At 38.9% G+C, this 23,138-nt stretch overlaps 1 long non-coding RNA gene across 1 annotated transcript in view; it reads left to right on the top strand.

Moving 5' to 3' along the window:
- The window catches only part of LOC134671719 (uncharacterized), a 404,925-nt gene that overhangs the window by 192,700 nt on the left and 189,087 nt on the right, over positions 1–23,138 (top strand). The gene's annotated exons all lie outside the window — the stretch shown is intronic.

Below are 23,138 nucleotides of genomic sequence, written 5' to 3'. Positions count from 1 at the left end.
AAATCAGAATATTCAGAATACCGATGGCGCCAGAATAAGGATGTAGACGTGCTGCGCGGGAATGGTGCGGCGGGGCGCGCGGGGCGCCCGCCCGCCTGTTCTACCACTCGTCTGCTTCACCCCCTCGGAAACGTAAAACTCAACTATAAGAGCGCCTTAATACCTACGAATCCGCTCCCGTTCACGGTAGAAAAGCAAGCCAGTTGGTTGCCACACGCGCTCACGTACGCACGTCACCGCGCGCCGCACTGTCATTTTTTACGATAGTTACAAGCTACGTAGTAGGTACCTACCTACTATTGAATTTCTTTAATTAAACATGTAATGTTTATTATGTATGACAAATGTATAGTTTTAGATATATATCTATTTGAAATAGGTAGCATATTTTTTAATTTATTTTGGTAAATGTTTAGTTTAACGACAGTAAGTTAACTTTACACCGGAAAGTGCCTACTCATTTTTGCTCTGGTTAACTTATAATTAATTACCTGTATTCATGGGGTTTATATTATTTTTCTTTATTGTGTAACATTAGTCTCTATCTGGTTTTAAATTACACGAAGTTTTAAAATAATTCTTGCTGGGATTATTGCGCGTTTTATAAAACGGCGTAAACACTGCGGTTACTGCAGGGACATATGACCTTTTAAAATGACTATTTCGCAAACACGCATAATCGGAATATAAGGTATAATTTAAGATTTAGCTTTCCTTTTATTTCACTCCGCTGTTTAAGTAGGTATTTATTTATCATTTCTAAGCGTCAGCAACCCTAGCGTTGTGCCGGTGCGCGCGGTGCGGGGAGCGGCGCGTTGAAGGTCACTCCATTGTATTTTTGTGTAGGTATCAAAACGGTAGGTATTTGCGTTTTGTTTGAGAGAAAAGTATCTGTTCGTAAGAACTATTATATAATCTGTGCCACTACCACTATCCGTCACAATCTGAGGGTCTACCGTGAAACAAGATAATCGAAATTTCGTTATCTAACCTCTCTATCACTCTTGCTTATTCGAGCAATAAAGAGGCAGATAACTAAAAGTCGATCTTCGCGTTTCCCGGCCCTTGTTAAGTAACGGCCTTTAATGTCATATTTTATTGTCTGTGAAAACTTGTCAAAAACAGTTTAAGGCACAGAATACCGGGTGTGGCCTATAACACGAGCAAATAATTAAAACATAGATTGTACTCCTCAAACAGTGACACTTTTGTTCAACAACTTTAAAAAATTATGAAGTATTTAGACTCCCCATTTTTCGTACAAAATAAATATTATCTTCAATGGACCCATCGCCACGCCATATCATTGTGATTGACGTTGCTTGTCACGTCTTAAACGTAACAAAATTCGCAATACATTGCGTCTTAGAATAAACTTCAAATTGTAGAAAAGTCAGTGAACAAATGTTGGTCAGTATGAGGAGTACAGCCTACAGTTAAATTTTTTGCTCATATTACAGGCCACACCCGGTATATATAAGTTACTCTATGGTTTACTAGAGGAGTGCTGCACTCTGGCGGCAGAACATTGCAGTAATCCCCCTATTGCAAGTTGTGTCTCGCAATTGTATTTTTTAGGGTTCCGTACCCAAAGGGTAAAACGGGACCCTATTACTAAGACTTCGCTGTCCGTCCGTCCGTCCGTCCGTCTGTCACCAGGCTGTATCTCACGAACCGTGATAGCTAGACAGTTGAAATTTTCACAGATGATGTATTTCTGTTGCCGCTATAACAACAAATACTATAACAGAATAAAATAAAGATTTAAATGGGACTCCCATACAACAAACGTGATTTTTGACCAAAGTTAAGCAACGTCGGGAGGGGTCAGTACTTGGATGGGTGACCGTTTTTTTTTGCTTTTTTTTTGTTTTTTTTTTTGCATTATGGTACGGAACCCTTCGTGCGCGAGTCCGACTCGCACTTGCCCGGTTTTTTTGCTCATATTACAGGCCACACCCGGTATATATATTATATATAAGTTACTCTATGGTTTACTAGAGGAGTGCTGCACTCTGGCGGCAGAACATTGCAGTAATCCCCCTATTGCAAGTTGTGTCTCGCAATTGTATTTTTTTTAAGGCTCCTCTTCACGTTGGGCCAACGCCAACGAGGGACGCATTTATACGTCAGAGGGAGCAAGTGATATTGCTATCTCATTCTACCGCATGGCTGCGTCCCACGTTGGCGTTGGCGTTGGCCCAACGTGAAGAGGAGCCTTTATAGGTACTCTAAAAGCACACACGGAACAACGTGGACGGGAGCGTCAGTTGCTAAGTAGCTTGAACAAAGAACTACCAAAACTGAACTAAGTTTGAATAAGTACCGCAATCCTATTAGGAACTGCAAAATTCCGCATTCGCTAAGACTTTAAGTTGGTTTGAAGTTTTCATGGAATTTAGTTTAGGCACGGACGAGTGAAAATAAAAACTTTCCATTTCTAGGGTTCCGTACCCAAAGGGTAAAACGGGACCCTATTACTAAGACTTCGCTGTCCGTCCGTCCGTCCGTCTGTCACCAAACTGTATCTCACGAACCGTGATAGCTAGACAGTTGAAATTTTCACAGATGATGTATTTCTGTTGCCGCTATAACAATAAATACTAAAAACAGAATAAAATAAAGATTTAAATGGGGCTGCCATACAACAAACGTGATTTTTGACCAAAGTTAAGCAACGTTGGGAGTGGTTAGTACTTGGATGGGTGACCGTTTTTTTTTTTGCTTTTTTTGTTTTTTTTTTAATTATGGTACGGAACCCTTCGTGCGCGAGTCTGACTCGCACTTACCCGTTTTTTTGATTATTATAAATTCATGGAGCAAAAAACTAATTCCGTATTTTTAAATGAATTTTGAAAAGAGAAAGATCCCCGCAATTTGTGAATTTTCGCGGTAACCCCTCCGAACTTGTAATTGAAAATCCATTCTAAAGTACCTATAACAATCTTACGGTAGATGTCGCTAGAGCCTCCCTAAGGCTCATATGGATAGTGTTTAGCAAAAATGAGTCAACCCACATCCATTTTTCAATAAAATGTCAACTCTAAGCGTCAACATTTTGAGTTGACATCTCATTGAAAAATTAATGTGGGTTGACACATTATTGCGTATCAGCATCCATATATGGTGGAAATATTCGCTGTATTGGGTAAGGTCTTAGTAACTCAGATGGTAGAGCACCGGGCTAGCAATCTGGTGGTCGTGGGTTCAAGTCCCACCCTAAACAGTGAATATTTTCACTTTTAATTTGTTTCTAACCTGTATGAGTTTTTGAATGACACTTATGGTTAATATGAGTTTTTCGGAACTTATATACAAAATATCATGTGATATTTACCAGTCGCCATTCGGTGAAGGAAAACATCGTGAGGAAACCGGACTAATCCCCATAAGGTATATTCTTGGGATTCGTTGCCAAGCGGACGCCAAGCTCACATGAGCTGTGGCAGAATGCCGGGATAACGCGAGGGTGAAGGCAGGTTAATAAACGTGTAAAACTTTTAAAATTGTCAAGCCTTATTATATACTCGTCTTTGGTTTGCGTGATTGCCGTAGTAGTAAAAAGTCTAACGTCATATTGAAGTTGTGTGCACATATGTCATTAAGGAATGATAGATATATCGCACAATTTGTTGGTAAGTCTATCTCTTGAATATGAATATCTCCTATACAGGTACGTTAACTAAGTTTTTAGTTAGTTCCTAAACTAGACGATGCACTTAATATTTATGAGTTAAGGTAATTTTAACTGCTTTAAGCAATTAACTGTCGTTTGTTACTGATTATAATATTTTTTAGGAACTAGGAGATGAGTTACATGTATTCGGAACTTATGTACAAAATATCATTTGATATTAACCAAATGATATTTGTTATGATATATGTCAAAAATAAACCAGTCGCTTTTCAATGAAGGAAAACATTATGTCAATGTCAAGAATGAAGTTTGTGTTTGAAGAAACGTCACATTTTATACGGACATATCGAATCCATATCGTTTCTAGGTCTATTAATTGACGTATCTTAAAGTTTGAATTAGGTAGTATGTAGGTACCTACCCAGATAGTAATGGATAAACCTCATCTCATAAAAATAACTAGCGTGTAGTTTCGGACGAGTCCGATGCATGTGCGAGTGCGTCATAAAAATCGAGGCCCACTTACCCGACGTGGGCTAAAATGTTTACGAGTATGTGGGATACAGAGTGGGCAATGGGCATGCATTATTTAATGCACGTTTTAGTGCTAACATGTCAGTGGCACAGCCAGCCATTTTGTACATTGCTATAAGGCAGGTGGGGAAAAAAATAAAACCGGGCAAGTGCGAGTCGGACTCGCGCACGAAGGGTTCCGTAGCATAATGCAAAAAAAAACGAAAAAACAAAACGGTCACCCATCCAAGTACTGACCAGTCCCGACGTTGCTTAACTTTGGTCAAAAATCACGTTTGTTGTATGGGAGTCCCATTTAAATCTTTATTTTATTCTGTTATAGTATTTGTTGTTATAGCGGCAACAGAAATACATCATCTGTGAAAATTTCAACTGTTTAGCTATCACGGTTCGTGAGATACAGCCTGGTGACAGACGGACGGACGGACGGACGGACGGACGGACGGAAGGACGGACGGACGGACGGACAGCGAAGTCTTAGTAATAGGGTCCCGTTTTACCCTTTGGGTACGGAACCCTAACTAGGACTAGAACAACATTTACGTCACGTCACGTTAAACTTACCTTCTCCTTGTATATCTCGTTATAATTAAATATATTACATATATTCTATATTGTATATGCAGTCAACAACCCTATTGGACTTTAACCTTTAACCTTTTTTTGTTTTCTCTTTGTTCGATTTGTTGCTGTAAGTTTTGTTGCGACAATAAAGGCCTGTGCACACCGGCTGCGTGTGCGTGACGTGCACAGATACAGATCCTTATGAGAGACGACACACCGCTTGCGTGACGTGTGCGTGTGCGGCTCCAACATTTTAGCGCACTCACACGCGCACGTCACGTACACGCAAGCCGGTGTGGCTCGGCCTTAAATGATTTTTATTTATTTATTTATTTTATTTATTTGTAGAGCAAATAAACACTAAGAGATACTTAAATACGTGTGTACCTACACCGTGTTTTTATTGAATTCCGTTAACTTCGGGGTATGGTTAAGAACGTTTAAGTGAACTAATTGGCATAGTTAATTTTCGAAAAAAAAAATTTTTTTTTGCTTTTTTTTAAAGAAAAAATTAAGTTTAAAAAGTAATTAAATGTATCATATAGCGTTGTTGTAACACGGGCATTACATTTAACTCAACCAAACAATTGAAATCTGTGACATACTCGTATCAATGTCATTTCGAACATCGATCGACCGAGATTGTACTTAAGTTTAGTAGCAAATGCATGAACTCATTCTTAACACTAACCAATATGTAAACCAGCCCTAAGGCAAGTGGACACGCTTGCAGAGGCCTTATAGGAAAAAAATAAATTATTGATTATCTCCGAAATGGAGTTAATTAGAACATCGGTGTCTTTGAGAAAGTTACTTAATTTAAGCTCAGGAATGCACCCTTGAAATTAACGGAAATGAAAAAAAACACGGTGTGTATTAAAAAGTTCATTCTTGTAACTGTAACCAGTTCCGACTTTCATGCGATTCTCTCATACAACGTATAAAAATTACCAGTTTTTGTTTTCCTTTTTTTCATATCAACTTCAATATAGTATCGCCATATAAACATTACCTACAAACGAAATGCAAACACAAAACCAATGAAAAATTATCAAACTGACTCCATAGCTAGTTATTTGTATGGGAGATTCAGTTGCAAGGCGGCACAGGTTCCTGTTACAAAAATGACTTGATTGTTGAAGTGAAAACTTCTTTAGCGGCGCTTAGGTGGCGGCTTTAGGTGGGGAAAAAATGATAAACTCGAGACAGCGTAACGCGTAACGCGCTGACGTCATGGGAGACGGACAAAGTTATTCACCAAAGAACTTTTTTCCAGGGTATGTTAGGGTTGTAGTTACAAATACTTACACTTTCTGTCGAAAGTGAAGAAGCTGTATCTGTAACTACTTTTAAGTTATTTTGCTTTACTAAACTGTGACGCGGTGGGGAAAGTCATATTAAATGGCAAAGTTTTATACTTTTCCTGTATGCGTTGTTAATCCGAAAAATCTCCAAATAAGGGACACCTTAATATACAGGATGCTTACCTAATCTTCTAATCTCTGTATAAGGAAGTCTATTTTTAACCACGAATGCAATTAAATGAGGTAATAAACGTGAAAAGAATCGCAAGCCGAGTCAATTAGACGATAGTTGCTGTGCGGCAAATGAAGACGAATCGCTTGACTGTTGGTTTACTCCCGAGGGACACGGCGGTACCAATGTATTTGATATTCAATCGAGTGAGTATTGGGTGAGAACCACTGGACAGGCCAATTAGAATGTACACTGACATCATAACGACATATAATGATGTCATACAGTTTTGGCGTGAGCGTGACGCGCATGACGCACGATAACTAAATGAAATAAAATGCAAATTCAGATACCTTTATTATGTACATTCGAATTAGCCTGAACCCGGATCTTTGTGGGCAAAAACGAACTATAATCTACGAACAATATCGATAGCAAGCAATTTCTACATCATACTAACAAAAGTGAGTCATCCTTGAAGTAAACAATATTAATTAAAGTGAACTTTCCTCTATTAACTATTTGAAAACTCCTTTGATTTATTCTTATTGCAACTGTTGTACTAAAAGTGACGTTCGGATGACAACTGCAGCTGCATTATTACTGCAGCGTTCGTTGATGCCGACCCTGTATCTGTAAATTTCCTTGTTAAAATGACTGACAGAATGAATGTCATAATCGCGGCATCAGTTAACATCCGAACGTCACCCTGCTTTTTCAATGAGCCTATAGGTACAATACGGATGGCAGAAGCGATGGAGTCGCAAGAAGCCGACCGGCTTGCGGCCGTACAAATCTGAGGGCTTACCGCGAACCACGTTTGACGTGTTGCCTCGCTGTCACACTTACGTACGAATTTACAAGTGCGACAGAGAGGCAACACGTCGACCGTGGTTTGCAGTAGGCCCTCTGAAATGCGCTTCATTCCGGATAAATCGTACTTTACATAAATAAACATCGGTTTACGAATGAAAACCCTTAGTACCGCATGAGGACAATACATCGCCGATTCAAGCGCTGGAGAATTGAAAGTTTTATATTTTTTTCAGTATCTCTTTGTCTGCGGTCTTATTTATAGTGAAATCTCTGTCGTATAGAAACAGAACGGCTTTGAACTGGATTTATTTCCATTTTTAAAAGTCTATTCGAGTGTTTTGAATAGAAAACATTGGAATATCGCGATGAGATATTTTTATTGGGTATGCTTGAACGGGTGTTTTTTTACATAGCTCAAAGAGTTTTTTTTTTTATTGTTATGAATGGGCTTACTCATGGCCACAGACTAGCCGAGACGTAGACGTGGCCTACGATGGAGTGAGCTCGCCCAGAAGGTGCCTGTTCACTCTTGATTTGAAAGTTGTCGAACTGAGGCAGCAATGAGAGTTTTTCCGGATAATTCAGACCCTTAGTGTAAATTTGAGTTAAGTCTCATTTTGTAGAAGATTTTGAACAGCGCGCCAAGCGGGACCTTTAGGAAATTCAAAATCCATTACAAATAATACACGTGGGACTTAACGCAGACGCGTAGGTACGTCACGGACGGCACGCTATCAAATGAAATTTACACTAGAAGATTTGGAGGTTGTAACGGTCTGGAAATATTCATAATTCATTCCACAGCAGTTTAGCTGTGCGAGGCAAGAATTAAAAACCAAATTAAAATAACAGATACAGTTTCATACGGCGCTTTAAATGTGAAAATTTATTAAACACTAACAAAACGCCGGCGTCACCAAAAACGTGTCCCGCTCGCTTGCTCGTCACGTTCAGATTATTAGTGCAACAAATGTAAGCGCTACGTGCGCTCCAGACACGTCGTGGTTAGAGCTGTGCAAATGTACCGGTCTACTTATACCGGTCCACTTATATATCTTGAAACGGTTACGCCTATATACCGGTTGATGCTGTAAATAAACATAAACACTCTCTTCAGATATTTAATTCCATTTTATTTAATATTTTATCCCCTTTACACTCAAATGAACGTAATAAATCAGATTATTAGTGCAACAAATGTAAGCGGTACGTGCGCTCCAGACACGTCGTGGTTAGAGCTGTGGATATGTACCTACCGGTCGACTATAACCGCGTACCGGTTACGGCTATATACCGGCTGAAGCTTTAAATAAACTCTCTCTTCAGATATTTTATTTTAAATTTTATAGCCTCTACGCTCAAATGAATGCATGTAATACACATAATAATTAAGTAAGTCACTAAAGATCTGTCCCACTGTGTCCAAGCGTGCTCGTCACGTGTACATCCTTTATCTTTCTGGTACCTCGTTATACATTTTGCCGCATTTGTCACCCTCTTTTCACTCTTTCCTCTCATTTACTCAAAGGTTAACGGGAAAAGATCCCTCAAAGGGATTAGTACGCCTTTGTACGTTTTACAAATTTTATGTTATTTTTAATATGTCTTTTTGTACAATAAAGAGTTTACTACTACTACTATTACATTTTGATGTCAGGTGTACGTTATTCCTGTCAATTGCATCAGTCAGTTAAATAGATTAAATAGAAATAGAATAGATTAAATATACAAATTATAAACAAAAATAAATTGGCTTAAGGTGGTTCGCTTTTCATACAAAATTCAATCAAAGCTCATTAAGTAACTACACACTATTAGTACACAAATATTTCCGCATTTATCTTCTTTCGAATATTCGTTTGCGCGAAATTAACAGGAAAACAATGTTTCATACAGAAATCATGCAAAAATCATAGTTAACTTTTCATCAATTTTACGTATGTGTGTGTCACAAATGTCGTGTACAGATACATATGCGACGTTGCCATACCATTTCCGACGTTGCCGGGCTGACCACGGCTCGAATTTGGAGTGCCGTCATGTTTAGTGCAATTTTGTTGACACTGATACTTGACAGGTAGTTAATTGACCTAAGCGAGAAGTTCGTCAGCTTAGCTAAGAACTATCATGGCGTGTTATGCAAACAGTCGCTTTTTTGATTGCAAACGGAAGATTCCCGGTTCGATCCCCAGTCATATTGTATGCTGGAACATAACTTTTTGTATTTTTGTTACACCTAAATTTCGTATTGTTTTTTTATTTTTATTTAATTTTTCTTATTATCATAAATCGATTATTAAGTATGGGCTACACGTATTCTTTTATTTTTACAAAGATAATTAGAAATTATACTCTACCTAATCTCTCTGATTTTTACAATCAGGACATCCTCACTGCAATAAAAACCGGGCAAGTGCGAGTCGGACTCGCGCACGAAGGGTTCCGTGCCATAATGCAAAAAAAAAACAAAAAAAAACAAATAAAACGGTCACCCATCCAAGTATTGACCACTCCCGACGTTGCTTAACTTTGGTCAAAAATCACGTTTGTTGTTTGTTACGGTTCGTGAGATACAGCCTGGTGACAGACGGACGGACGGACGGACAGCGAAGTCTTAGTAATAGGGTCCCGTTTTACCCTTTGGGTACGGAACCCTAAAAAGAAGTGTATAAAATTTCCTGTGGTTAAAAATAATGGATTTTGTCTATGAATGAAAAACACAATTATTACTATAGTTTGTTTTTTTAGCATTAGAAATAAGGTAAACAATCTTGACGTGTCTTTTAATTGAAAAACACATTTTAAAAATAAGTTACGGCAAATATGTAACAATTATAAATCTAATACGATCATTTATATTCTTCTGCTTTCATAAGTAATCGTTTTTGATTTTTAAAAAACCTGATAACACTGAGTATGTGGGGGAAGCGCTGCTGGCCTAGCGGAAAGCAATTCGGAGGTCGCGGGTTCTAACCCCGGCTCGTACCAATGATTTTTCGAACTTTTGTACGAAATAGCATTTGATACCTACCTATTTATACACCGATACCTATTTTTCGGTGAAAGAAAACAATGTGAGGAAACCGGACTAATCCAAATAAGTTTACTCTCTGGGTTGGAAGGTCAGGGCAGTCGCTTTCGTAAAAACTAGTGCGCATGCCAATTCTGGGATTAGTTGCCAAGCGGAGATTGAATATCTGGGAGACCGACCAAAGCTTACAAAACATAAAAACTCAAAAATGCGCGTTTTCTCATAGACCTAGCTAAGAGATCAAACCCCTTATAGCAAATTTCATCGAAATCGTTAGAGCCGTTTCTGATACCATCCAAATATATAAATAAATAATTATATATCTAATAATTGCTCGTTTAAAGGTAAGATAACACAAAGGAGAAACAAAAAGAAACTACCTACTCGCACCAGTCTTGAACCCCAATCCTCTTGCACGTATTTCCACGAACATACCGTTACGCTATTGCAACATACTTACGTTGTGTGAAATTGTCTACTACAAGGATCACGGAAACACTGTTTGCATGTGTGAGTAATAGTAGGAAAAAACGTGACAGCAACATTCCGTCGAATTAAAAAGGTGGTTTTTGCACAATGAAGTATTCAATGTTTATTTTAATAGTTCAATATTTACTTAAAGAGTGCGCGAAACATACTTTTAAGTATACAAATACCAAGACCATTTCACAAAAAAATTAAATCTGAAATTTTGCAAAAGTGGTGCCATCTAGCGAGAGTTAAGTTTTGAGTAACCTAGGCGAACCACCTTAAAATAATTTAATCTGAAGCAAGAATTGTACCAAAACTCTCTCTTAGTACACGGTGCGGCCCTATACGCAAATAGCAGTAACATATCGCGCTATTAAAGTGTGATGTCTAGTCTGCGAGAGATGTAAGTAGGCTTGTATTAAATCTGGGGAATGTAACAATTCTGACAACTGCGACAGTTTTAATGACGGCACCAATGGTGAATTTCACCACGGTGACAGGTGCGACAATTATAAAATGTCGCTGTTGCTGACGTCACAGGCATCCATGGGCTACGGTTACCGCTCACTATCGGTCGGGCCGTGTTTCTGTTTGTCATCATCATCATTATTAAAAAAAAAACTTTTAATATTATATCGGCAAAAAACAGGTATTTCCCTTGCGAAGTTATAATGTTGATGATGACAATTGTCACAAGATTTGAAAGAACATTTGGTAATTCTTGACAGCAAATAAGTTGTGTCGGAATTTCGTGACAATTGTCGTGTTTCTTGAGACAATTGTCTTTAGCTTCGCAAAATATTTACTTATTTATTGGCGATATAATGGAGTTTTTTTATTATTAATTTTTTGGTGGCACACAACCACACTTCCCATCCGATGGTAAGCGGTTACCGTAGTCTATGGAGGCCTGTGACGTCAGTAACAGTGATATCGACAATTGTCGCACCTGTCACCGTGGCATAGGGGCCAGGGGCCTTATTCCACTCGTGCAAATCTGACATTTCACATCCACATCAAATCAACAGTTGATTAGTATCGCATGTTCATCAATTGACAGTTACGATCGCACGTTGTCAAATGCAACAACTTGCGATCCTAACTAGAGCTGGGACACGTTGGCAAAATGCGTATCAAAAGTACGTTTCTATGAAAATACCAGTTTTACGTGTATCACCCCAAATAGGCAATTTACGTGTTTACCGTACTTAAAAAAGCGTCTTACAAATAAGGGTTATTTATGCAAAAATCGACTTTTCATTAGTAGGGATCTGACGTAATCGTGACGTTTTGAGTCAAGGCCATTAATCAAATGACATATTAACAATGTAAAAATTATTTCCATTATTTTTTGATCCAACAGACACACAGACGACTGTCAGTTAACAAAAAATATTTTACTTAAAGTAAAGGTAAGAATGGAGGTACGAGGTGTTGGCAACTTCATATTTGTTATATTTCGAAAATTAAAGTCCTTGCTTTTAAATACTCGACAAACAAAAAGTCGTCCATTAAGAAAAACCTGTCCCAAATTTTTTTCAGTACAACGCCCCACCTCTAGTGTGGATAGAGTTCACTGACAGGTGGCGATTGTACGCAATTCCACAAGTCGCGATTTATCCGCATCAACTGGATATCCACGTGATACTTCAAATGTGCCTTCTCGAATATGCCCCCAGGTTATTAGATGTGACGTAATCTTAGAGACCAATTCGAACGTACATTGATATCAGCATGACATCTGAATGATGTCATTTAGTTATCGCGCATTTCGCTCGTTTGTTTTTACACTAGGAATATAAAATTATCGAGCTATTTTCATGCAAAGCATAAACACAGTAATTATCGCCTCACTGCCAAGCCAAGGAAAAAATTAAAAACACCGTATTTATTTAAAAAATAAGCAACGTTAAATTCGTTATACAAACGTTTTTAGGGTTCCGTACCCAAAGGGTAAAAACGGGACCTTATTACTAAGACTCCGCTGTCCGGCTGTCCGTCTGTCTGTCACCAGGCTGCATCTTATGAACCGTAATAGCTAATAGACAGTTGAAATTTTTACAGATGATCTATTTCAGTTGCCGCTATAATAATAAATACTACAAACAGAATAAAATCAATATTCAAGTGGGGCCCCCATACAACAAACGTGCCAATTGTTTTGCCTAATGGTACGGAAACCTTCGTGCGTGAGTCCGACTCGCACTTGGCCGGTTTTCAAGTAAATTGCCACCTCGAACGAAATAGCTTGTTCGCTAAGCGATATCGTTAAATTCCCGTGAACACGGTATTATAAATCAGTTTTTTTTATAAAGACGTTAACACGAGCTTTTTTGCATTATAAACATAATTGTCTCTTATCGGCTCTAGATTTACTTTTTCTTTAAAAACGTTTAACTAATACACCATGGACAGCTTCTAACACTTTACAAAGCTCAAGTCCGGTCGTGTATGGAGTATTGCAGCCACCTGTGGGATGGCTCAGCTAAATACCAACTCGCCGCTTTGGACTCAGTGGAGCGCAGAGCCAGGAGGATGATTGGCGACAAGAAGCTAACGGCTAAGCTTCAAACTTTGGCCCATCGGCGGAAAGTCGCCAGCCTGTCGGTATTCTACAGGTTGCACTTCGGGGAGTGTGCTCAAGAGCTACACGAGCTCATTCCACCGTCCCCATTCTACCATCGGACTTTTAGACGCACGGCCGGTTTCCATCCTTACTTGGTAGATATTCCGCCAATTCGCACTAAGCGCTTTGCTTCTACTTTCCTTATGCGCACTGCCAAGGAATGGAATTCCTTGCCGGCGTCTATATTTCCGTGCTCTTATAACCCGGCAACCTTCAAATCAAGAGTGAACAGGCACCTTCTGGGCGAGCTCGCTCCATCGTAGGCCACGTCTACGCCTCGGCTAGTCTGTGGCCATGAGTAAACCCATGCATAATAAAAAAAAAAAAAAAACCATGAAACCGACAATCCCGGCGAAGACCTGGAAACTTAGGACAATACCGGTGTATTCGCTGCGGGGATCTGCCCCAACAAATCTGTAATACGCACCTACTAGACACATCACATATAGCTTCTATCAGACAAAGAGCAACCGGCCGCCCGTATTTCTAGCGAGGACCGATTGACTCACACAAATGGATACACATAGGAAAAAAAACTAATCATTTATTGATTTTTTAACCTCAAAATCATTTTGACACAAAATAGCTAGTTACTTTTTTCAGAGTAATTGAAATAACTAAATGGTACAATTCGAAGTCCTGGGAAGAACAGAAAAGTTTTCAGGGTACCGTATACCTAAGGGGTAAAAACGGGACCCTATTCCTAAGACTCGAATGTCCGTCCGTCTGACCATCTTTAATTTGCGTAATGGTACGGAACTCTTCGTGCGCGAGTCCGACTCGCACTTAGCCGGTTTTTATTTATCATTCATCGTCATTATACCGCGCACACTCAAATCTGCAGCCGACCTTCGATTTCGTACCAGTAGCCTTAGAAACCAGCGGGCCTTGGTGTGCTGATGCTAAAAAATTTATTAGAAAATTAGGTCAACGCCTACGAGAGAAAAGCGGCGACCCCAGGTCCGGCGCATTTTTAATCCAGCGTATTTCGCTAGCCGTGCAAAGAGGAAATGCCAGCAGCGTGCTAGGTACATTTAGCCAGGTACCTATGGCCTAATAGCATAACTATAATACCCTTAATTTTTATATTTACCTAGTTATAAGTTTGTAAATTTCTGCCCCATTTATTTTATATATCGTTTTTCACCGGATAAGTCGGTCGAGCGACGGTACCCGCAAGTTTTAATGAGCCGGTAACTATGGGTACCCGGGCATATCCGGTAAAACTATCGCGGAAGCGATGCGGGTATCTCTAACGTACGAGTGAAAACTAATTAATTTTGTCGGCTTGCTCCACGCACTATCAACGAACAAAATTAAAAACTAAAATTATATTCTCCTATTTAGTAAGCCTTGATTAATAATATTTATTTATATATGGAAAGAATGATTGAAAGAAGGCTGACAAAGAGAGTGTATGAGGGAAAAGTGGAAGTGGGTGTTGGAAGGGGTAGACCACGGCGGACTTTCTCTGATCAGATCGGGGAAATCCTGAAGAAAGGCCAGGTCAAGAGCACCCTAAACCGGCGAGCGTGTATGAGGAATGTTATGAATGTGAAGGAAGCGAAAGTGGTATGTCAGGATCGTACCAAGTGGAAATCCGTGGTCTCTGCCTACCCCTCCGGGAAATAGGCGTGATTATATGTATGTAGTTATGTATGTATGATTAATATTTCATAAAGCACGATAAATTTAGACTATGCGAGAACTCGCATGCGAGTTTCTTACCATTGCGGGTTTTGATTGGACGTAAACCACAGTCCGCAATGTAACTAAAATCGCATGCGATAATTCGCGAGGTGTCTATAAATCAGCCCTTAGTCTATAAAACCTAGGCGTAGCGGTTAGAGCGTGCGACTTTTAATCCGGAGGTAGCGCGTTCAAACTCCGACTCGTACCTACCAATGAGCTTTTCGGAACTTATGTACGAAATATCATTTGATATTTACCAGTCGCTTTTCGGTGAAGGAAAACATCGTGAGGAAACCGGACTAATCCCAATAAGGCCTAGTTTACCCTCTGAATTGGAAGGTAAGATGGCAGTCACTTTCGCAAAAACTAGTGCCTACGCCAATTCTCGGGACAACTGTCAAGGGGACCCCAAGCTCCTAGGAGCCGTGGCAAAATGCTGGGATTAAAATGAAGAGGAAATTCCGCGAGGAAAATGAATTAAGGTGACAGTCCATTTCCAACGACAGCTGCACTACTGTTCATTTTACTATGGAAATTGACAATGACAGCGACGCGTTCAGTACCGGTAGTGCAGCTGCGGTTAAAAATGGAATGTTACCATTATATTCTTCTAGTAGGCCTTGACAACTATAAAACATTAGTGACATCATAGTGACATCAGCGACGACCTCCTAGCCTAGCCGGTATACAGGGTTACTTTTTTACCGGTACAATAAGTTTTACCACATCATTGGTATCGATAATAGATCACATTGCCCAAATATTTTTTTTTTTATTTCGCATCAATTAATTTATCCTTCACCAATTTAGTAACTTCTGGTTGCACTAAGCCGCTCGCTAAATCGCGCGCGATGACGTAAACAAACAATTGCCAGTTCGTGCGTTTGCTAATTGATGCGTAAGGCATCCACATTTTCTAGTACTTTAGCGGATAAGTTCGGGCATTGGTATTTTTGTTTTTTTGTTCCCAAATAGTAGTAACAAAGAATGCTGGTATTTTTTATTTTTGGCAACAATTACGTATGTTGATTTATTGTACTGGTAAAAAAGTAACCCTGTATAGTGACCCTGCCTACGAAGCAGGAGGTCCCGGGTTGAAATCCTGGTAAGGGCATTAGAAGGAGCGAAGATCTTCCTTTTGAACTACGTTTGAGCGAAGTGCAAAAATTACAAAAATTCTTGCCCTAAGACGTTGTTCCCAACCAAAAATATGTATATTACCGATCTTACCCACATTATTGTATTTCAACCTTCTCCAGGTTGGAATACTTGGAATATGTGTCTGAGTCTCAAGAAAGTTTTGTTAGGTACTTATTTAAAAGGTACTTAACCTCAAAACCGATTCGTCTATACAATAAGTTTTTGGCAAAAATTTCATTTTTGGTACAAGCTTTTATCGCTGACTGTACTTTTCATACGATAGACAACTAATACTCATCGAGACAATTCTAAAAACCCCTAACACAATTAGGTTGCGTTGTTTCAGCACAGAGTTCCTATGGCCACCTCCTGTCTCCATCACCAGATCAGCTCGATGGTACCATAATATTGCATTGTCATCCGATTTATACATGCATGCAAAATTTCAGCTCAATCGGAAACCGGGAAGTGGATCAAATTTAACTTGCAAGATTTGATTACACACAGACAACGGTCAGGTGAAACTAAATAAAAGCTTGTAAAATAGACGTGTTCCTAGAACCACTTGGCAAGGAACACAAAAATATACAAGGAACGCGCTCTTACTTTTATTCTTACAAAACAACATGGCATTGCATCTATCGTGATTTACATCTGCATGCTGATTCCATTTTAACAATTTGATATAGCTTTGGGTTTTGACACGACCTGGAGTCGTCGTGATATGCCACGCACACCTATAAGTGCGAGCGAGACGACTTCTCAGTGCATTTCGTGAGGACCAATCAGCGCTCGCGCTTATGCTGATTGTTACACATACTGACTCAAGTACCACTACCACCAGCACCTCTAGCACATCTTGCATCCGCGACTTAGACCGCGACTCGAGTCGCCATTTCCGCGGCTGTCAAATCTGTCGATTTCCATAGCATAACTTGTACCCGCGACTGCAACAGCCGCGTAGAGAACTCAAAGTCGCGGCGCGACTCGTCAGTGTTACCCGGCGAAATCAAAGTCTAAACAAATCGATATTTGCAAGTGGCAACACTGAATCGGAAACCAGGGATGCGCTAAATCATTCGTTCTTTGGTGGTAAAAAATCTAGTTTTTTGTCGATGGTTAAGTTTTTCCTGTCAAAGCCAAGGAACTTTCAAATTTTGTCAACATTTAATTACGGGAAAAAATATGAAAAAATGTAAGTAATAGAGCCTTATATACTTAATATTGATAATATTCCTTAAAATATATATTGTTTAAAAATTTCTGTTTAATAAACCTTTAAAATAAAATATTTTTGTTCTCATATTCCTGTTGTAAATAGTGTTTTTTTTTTCAGAATAAGTTCAGCATTATCCTAGACACGATTGATATCCCGGCACCCAAAGGAAAATATTATTAACAGGAACGTGCCAACAGGACCCGAAGTGGAGATTCAGGAAAAGAAACACACTAGGCAAGCTTGTAGGTTTCAAACGCCGAGCTGTCCCCTTTTCTAAATTAACTAAGATGTGAGAAGCGCTTTAGCTTTAAGAACACCACCGAGGAAGTGAACTATTAATAATGACTCTAATGGTTATAGCGTACCTATCTAAGCTGCCACAGTAACTCTCAAATAAGTTTCATATAGTTTTTCTTGTGCCAATAATGGATGGCATGTGTGTGTACTGTGTACCTAACTGTTTATGATTTGACAAATTGATATGAAAAGCTTATTTCATAGTCCTTGATGAAGTCATGACCATATTTTATTGTCTTGTTTACAAACCAATTTTCTTTCCAGGGTGATATTTAATTGTCCTACGCCGCATGTCGAAGAAAAAGGAAGAGAGAAAATACTTTTCAAGGGTAATAAAGAAGATTCTTACAATTTCTCTATAGTGGTTCTAGATGTTAATATACATATATTAGGTTTAATAATAAGAAGTCGAATATTGCAAGAATATATAAGGCAAAGCAATATACTATTAATTTAAATATTGTTTTTTTTCTCTCCTGTATATTTACCTGAAAAGAAACAAAAATAAAGTAGGTAGGTAAGTACCTAGAACTCCTAGAAGCCATTATTAATTAGCTCCCCAAGGCCCACTTCATACCTAATGTTGACAGCAACATATCATAGCATGATCGTATCAGGCCCTGTCAAACATGAAGTGAAACATCTAGAACACGGGTATGTTTTAGAGGAGTTTCAATATGGTAGACCATATGATAACCGTACCTATGCTACCTACGCAGACTATGACATGAACGTAATGACTCCTTCAAAATATTTTTGGTCGGCTCGGTCCAGTCACGTCACGGTATGGTGTTGGCAGGGGACGGAATGGTTTAGTGGGAGTTGACTGATATTTCATACAAAGCATGATTTTGAGCCGGACATGATCCTGTTATAGCCACGTATTACATCATTCTGTTACAGTACGATGCAGCGGGCACAGGCCACATGTAGGTATGTTTTGTTGAAGTCGAGGAAGGTTCCAAACGGTACCTAAATAGTAAGAGATTGTTGAAATTAGACATCTAACCGTGATCCTAAATATTACTACTAAGACTATGGCTTACTTACTAAGTCGGATTGTTTGTTTTGAACATTTGTACCTACCCACCTCATCGGCTTCATTTATGTACAAGCAAAGCGGCCTCCGTTGTTAGGTTGATGAAAGTTTGGTGTAAGGAAGTCATAGGATTACTTTTACAAACTTACAAACCTGAATTGAAATTTAAAAATCCTCCATATGTACCTAATTACTTAATTGAGTACCTACAAGCTAGCTGTTTGAAATTAAAGTTGTAAACATGATGGGTGTGTTGTGGTACTTGTAGGTATCACCGTGCATAATCGATATAAGAGTGCGTAAAGCGCATTTAGTGATTGTTCAATACTTCCTTATTCCTTAGGGCAATAAGTAATTATACAAATCATATTATTGCATAATATATCAAACTTGTTTTTAAGTTATAATTATCATGAGTTTAGTTAAAAAAGTACAAGCAAACCACCCGCGAGAGCGAGTCGCGTTATAAAGTCGCGTAGACTTCGACTCGCGGATTGACATAAAGACGAGAGAATATTTTGTCTCTAAATAGGCAGTTGTGCTACGGATTTTAGTTCAAAGTCGCGATCGTTGTCATTTTCTGACAGTGACACCTGATCGCGAGTTTGTCGCGGCTCTCGCGCGTGAGTTGTGCTGCCAACACGCGACAAGCCGCCAAGGCGCGCCGATCTGTCACTTCTCACGCCTGTCGCGGCCAGTTGTGCTAGAGGTGCAGTTTTGACATTGGCATATTCACTCACGTCTAAGTAACTTACTTTCGATGCATCTTGCTCGCACTCGCGTAATAGTGGAAGCAAGATGTATAGAAAGTAAATTTTGTAAATGTCAATGTCAAAACTGGTGGTACCCGTATTGTATAGGTCGTAACAAAACAAGATGTGAACCATATGAAAATGTTATAAGTTTTTTTTCAAAAATTCCATTTTTAATACATGTCTTTAGCCCTGACTGTACTTTTCTTTCCACAGGTAATTGCGTCCGTTGGCTCGTTGGTGGTGGCGCGGGGCACTTTTAGATGAGACTAGCCCAGGACCGGGATGAGTGGCGTACACGAAGAGAGGCCTATGCTCAGCAGTAGGCGACTGAAGGCTAGAATGATGATGATGATGAAGTTAAATAGACCAGAATCGGCCTCTTGTTCTTGGAAACATCGGTTCGTTATTAAAACCGACTCTTCACTGAGGTGGAGGGAAACAAAGCATCGTTTACCATGTCAAAGTTGCCAGTTGCATTGCAAAATACTGTTAAACCGCAGATCAGTCCGCTAGATAAAGCAATTTAAATCTTTCTTTTTTTTCTTTTGCTGCCGTGCCTGCAAAGTCTTTTCTATTCTTGGCCAGTCTTGTTAGCATAGCCGCATCTTTGATGTTTGTCCATTTCGATGTTGTCGAGCCAGTTCATCCTCCTTCTTCCCCTTCCCCGTTCCGTCTATTTTTCCTCCTATTATAACTTTCAGCAGATTATACTTTTCATGTCATGTCAATCCCTACACTATCAGTAAAAACGTCATTCCATCAAAGTAATGTCAGTATTCATGATAGTGTCCGGCCCATATATGTCTGTGGCTAAAACTTCCTTCTTCTTCTTCATTATTTTTAAGATCTCTATATTCATTATTCTTGCGGTCCATGATACTCCCAATATTTAAATCATTGACTTATATTATTCCCTAAAGACGGGCCTATTTGACAATAGTGTAAGAATGTCCAATATTTAGTATTTTCTTTATATACTTACCAGTCGCCGCCCCTATAGTCACAGTTCTTGAAAATCAAGTAGTGTTTGGCATAAAAGACAAATTTATGTTATAGTTGGTCAAACCAATTTGTCAGTCAGTAAGAAGGTAAGAACCAGGAAAACTATACTCATCCTTTTCTATTGGGTTATTAGTGTAAGACAAACGTAGTATGGTTCTCTCTGTCTATGATTGAAATGAGACAGTCCTTTGACAAACTTTATCAAATTTATGGCATCAAATTTCCATATTACCTATTCTATTCTAAGTTTTCATGTTACTATTCTAAGGGCCCGATTCTGATTATGAAATACATCTATTAGACATCACCAAGATACGATAACGATATGTTTAGGATCTAACCTGCCAAATTTGACATTTGCGCGATTCTGGAGATACTCTTGAACGATTTCCTAAGGATATGACTTAGAGATATAATTCACGTCTAATAGATATTTTACTCTATCTAACGTAAAAGTGACATTGGTTGCCCGAATTGCAATGCGCTGCAAAAGAGAACTAGTTGATATCTAAACTATAACGTATCTAGATTGGATCTAGTAAGTGTCGTCTCTTGTGAATATCTTGAAGTTCGAATACGGCAGTAAGTTTCTGAACACTCTCTGGCATTACATCGTAATCGCTTATTGATTGTTGAACCACTTAGGGGCTATTCATAAATTACGTCATTTCAAATTAGGGGGGGGGGGGGTCTGGACATCGGGTGACGGTAGCATGAAGCAGGAGGAAATGGGGTCATGTGAAGCATAATTTTTGGATGATTTTAGGGGGGAGGGGGCCAAAAATCGACAAAAATCGGTGACGTAATTTATGGACAGCCCCTTAGCGAAGTAATTGTTATACCGCTCACACAAAAGGGCCCAATTTTGAAGGGCAATGACCTATTTTACGACCTTTTGATTGTAAGATGTTTGTGAAGGGTTGCTATTGTTCCCATAATTGATACGTTCGAAACAATTTGCATTTTAATAGTTCGGTGGAGTAAAGTTGTTCGGTTTTGGAGAAACATAAATAGTAGGTAAACTTTTTTTACTAGTGCCACTAGAAATCGAAAATGTATATTAAAAGGTATCGAAAATGTATTTTTTTAAATGTTCACAAAGGCAATGTTTATTAAAATCTTCACAGCCCATATCTTAGAATTGTGTTAAAAATAGGATAAATATACCTACTTATTTTTTTGTGTGACGCAGGTTACGCAGGTACCTACTACATCTAAAGGGGCCCAGTCCTGTCAGAACAAAATTTGACAGTTTTCCGAGCAAATCACAGGCCGATACCGTCCGGCGGACTGTTAATCAGTGGGCCCCTTTATTCAGAAAATAGGATGATTTTAACTTCTTCCTCAGTTTTATGTAAATTCAAATATTACAGAGTCGCCCAAAAAAAATTTTGACAAAATATTATAATTTTAAACTTTTAGTATGTTTTAGTTACCTATATATTATGATTGTAGTTTTAGCGGCCGCTATGACGCACAAAAGTAGTCACGTTGTTTTTTTTTGGACTGCCGCTTTTGCCAAATGACCATATACGAGATGACTTCCTCTGTGGGTGCAAACACTTCAATTATCTTCAATACCCGTGCCTGAACTAAAGTACTTACTTACTTACTGCTGTGACGCAACGACCCAAAGTGGATCTTGGCCTCCGACACCAAATTCTGTCCAATGGGCGCCGAGTTCGCTAAGGTCTTTATACCAATCAGCCGGCGTATTATGGATTGCTTTATCCATCTTTATCCACGTGATAAAATAACTGTCACTTTTTAACACTGTGGGATAGAAAGTGTCGGACATCGTTTTATCACGCTGTCACGTAGACAAGAACGACCATCATAACCGTACAGCTAAGAATAAATTCTAAAGACTATTTGCAACTCCAAATAGGATTCTATTTATATGCAAAGGAAAAAGGTAACGTCGTTAAAATTAGGCATAAACCAGATTCCTTCCTCGACGGGTAACAGGTTTTTAAAAAGTTTACGTTGCCCTAATTACGCCTCTGTCTGTTTTGCGGACTGTCCGAACGAGATAACAAATAAATTAATTACGTTTTTTGCGAACAGGGGTTACTGTTTGAAATCGTCTGTTTTGTCATGAATTTTACTTGAGTGTAACGTGGAAAAGACAGAGCATACTGAATGTTTGTTCCTAATTTTGCCGTATGACTTATTTATCGTGTTTCATTAATTAAAGAGAATAGACCTAAGTCATCGAAAATGACACGTTGGACCAGAGATATATATAACTCCGTATAAGATAAATAAAGTCTAAGAAAAAAACGTGCCTCGGAAATCAAGAAAAAGTCATTCTCGAATAGATGACGCACACACCTTTAGCCTATTCTCGGCTAGATGGCGTTGACGACACCGTTTGATATTTAACAATTTTAACACATATCAGTGAAAGAACATGGGTCAGTATGGAACAATAAAAATTAAAAATCATTTATCCGTAAACATATTTTGATTAATTTATACATTTTCAATTTTATTTTAAGTTTTAATCGTGTGTCAATAGATGGCAGTAAATGTACCGTGACTACAAAATTTACTTTGGCAATAGCCCTCTATACTATCTATTCTCTTTGCGTCGGACGCCATGGCCCGGGCACGGTCCGGTCGAGCGTGAATCATCCTTTACAGTGGCTAATATAATATTATATAGGTACTTATTAGGTCTCCCAAAGTAAAAATATTTAAAAGATTTTCTATTAAATCTTTTAGCTAAGGTCACTTGCTAGACGGTAAACAGAATGCCGTGAAATTTAATTCTCAGCCTGCGCTGCAATTTTAAATTTAATATCCACTCTGCACTTTCAGCCTCGCGCTCAGTTTA

The sequence above is a fragment of the Cydia fagiglandana genome, chromosome 16 (genome assembly GCF_963556715.1).
Source record: "Cydia fagiglandana chromosome 16, ilCydFagi1.1, whole genome shotgun sequence".
In the NCBI taxonomy this organism is placed as follows: Eukaryota; Metazoa; Arthropoda; class Insecta; order Lepidoptera; family Tortricidae; genus Cydia; species Cydia fagiglandana.
The sequence above is the reverse complement of the archived record's forward strand: the minus strand, read 5'-3'. Positions and strand labels throughout refer to the sequence as shown.